This window comes from Tupaia chinensis, unplaced genomic scaffold (assembly GCF_000334495.1).
Source record: "Tupaia chinensis unplaced genomic scaffold, TupChi_1.0 Scaffold000002_1, whole genome shotgun sequence".
NCBI classification, from domain to species: Eukaryota; Metazoa; Chordata; class Mammalia; order Scandentia; family Tupaiidae; genus Tupaia; species Tupaia belangeri.
The window spans coordinates 1,394,422-1,396,405 of NW_006159428.1; the positions used below are offsets into that span (position 1 = coordinate 1,394,422).

The 1,984-nt window shown below is 39.1% G+C and overlaps 1 long non-coding RNA gene across 1 annotated transcript in view; it reads right to left on the reverse strand.

The window, feature by feature from the left end:
- Window positions 1–1,083: 1,083 nt before the first annotated feature.
- Window positions 1,084–1,984, reverse strand: part of LOC102482280 (uncharacterized) — an 11,977-nt gene continuing 11,076 nt past the window's right edge. Inside the window, exon 3 of the long non-coding RNA XR_333157.1 lies at window positions 1,084–1,365. This is a non-coding gene — a long non-coding RNA (uncharacterized LOC102482280). The remainder of the gene's footprint in view (window positions 1,366–1,984) is intronic.

The following is a 1,984-nucleotide window of genomic DNA, read 5'->3' on the forward strand; positions in this document are numbered from 1 at the left end:
ATAGATAGTGTGACAGACCTTCCATCATTAAATATTCATAATCACCTCTACTAATAAAAGTAACGCCTAACCAGTTCCAAACGCAGCAGTTGCTGCCTAGCAACCTGCCGGCCTGAAAGTCTTTTGGGTGTACTTCTTTTCTAAAATCTTTCTTTCCTATTAAATTCTCTTTTCTACCTACTTTTATTGTGGTTGTGGCTTTATTTTGCGCCTTGGGGCAGGTCTCTAATTTTAGTCAGCTGGACCCCAAAAAACCAAGGACTTCACAGTGCAGCTCATCACTCTCCCATCCTATGACATTTCCAGCCCTGAGAAGGTGTCTTCCCCAGATCAGGTCTCTGATAATGCGTTTACCTTTTCTGTTGTCCTGGATAATGTCCTCTTGGTGTTTTCTAACTTAGGCCCATTGTAAAGGGTCATGAATTCTTTAAGAACAAGATCTGCATGTTTAAGGGCAAAGGACTTTGTTGGCTGGGAGAGGAGAGAAACTGTCAGCTGCCACACAGCATGGTGGCCCTTTTCTCAGGGGCCCCTTCCCTATCTTCCTGTAAACAGGGTCTAACTTCTGTCTCATTGTGACATATTAATCAGCTCATTTTTGCAGCTATTCAATAAATCCTGCAAAACTCATTAGAAAGATGTCTCTACTGTTCTTCTTACTAACTTTGGCATAAATCAGGTTCTGTGTGTGCGTCTCATTTCAGTGTGTTCTATTCCTCTTTTCACACATTGTCTTAATCCCTATAGTTGTACAAATATGCTATTCTTGAAGACTATTTTAAACATGCACGCTCCTTTCCCTCCTTCCTCTTTCTCTCTCTCCTCTCCCACCACCCCTCTCTCCCAGGAGGTGGGGGGGTAGCTCTTTTTCAGTTTGTTCACTAGTCTGAGTTAAAAGCAGACCCCATATGGTTTCATTTTACAAGTTAGGAGGTTTTTAAAGTTATGAAGAGGGACAGGGAAATTGTGCTCACTGCATGGATCTCCTCACTTAACCTTCAGTGAGCCACAAGCACTTAAATCCCATGATCCTTCAGCGGGTCAACCTTAGCTCATCCAGTCTCTTACACTGCTCACCTTGTGGCTGAATTACTTCTCCATATTCTTCAGGCTCAAGTATAGTATGGAATTTTTGTTTTAATCACCTTTACAGGTTTCTTTTTTGCATACCCATCAGCCATCCCTAGGATAGCAGTAAGGGGCTTCCACTGTTCCTTTGTTGAATTCTTACATGGACATAATCCTCGGTGCTAGTCAAGCAAGTCATAGCTTTTTTGCGTTGCATTGACAAAGGGCATGAAAGAGTGGAGATTTGCTCTGGATAGTGTACACTTCACCCCTTTTCTTTGGTGACAGTGATCTGGCCTGGAAGGGGAAGAGAAACAAGAAAGTCAGAGGGGAAAAGATCATGCAAAACTGAGGGGAGGCTACTGAGCCCTTGGTGGTGGTTTAGTCACTGGGACCCATACAAGCTCCTTTGACTTTTCTTAGACATTAGGAATTAGCATGGCAATTCCAGGAGAAGACCAGCTTGAATTTTGACTGAGGTGGCATTAAATCTATAAATCAATGAAAAGATATATGATATATTGTTACCATATTGTGTTTTCTGATTCATGAAAGTTTTGTATCGTCATTTATTTATGCCATCGTTTTACTTGGATCTTGCAGATCTTCAGTTATGTTTATTTCTAGGCATTTGATATTTTGATACCAGTATAAGTTTCGGTTGTTGTTTATTTGCTTTTATTTTGCTATAGGGTGTGTGTGTTTGCTAGAAAAAAAGAGATACTCTTTATCAGAGAAAATAATTTCTCTCTCCTTAATGAAGACCTAAATTTATGTTGAATTTTATTCATCTTTTTTACGTTTTTGATACAATCACTGTTTTGTATACTTTAAATTTTATGTAAATATAGTATTTTGTTTATCATTATTTGATATATTATTGACATTTTAGAAATGCAGTTTTAGTGTTTTTTTA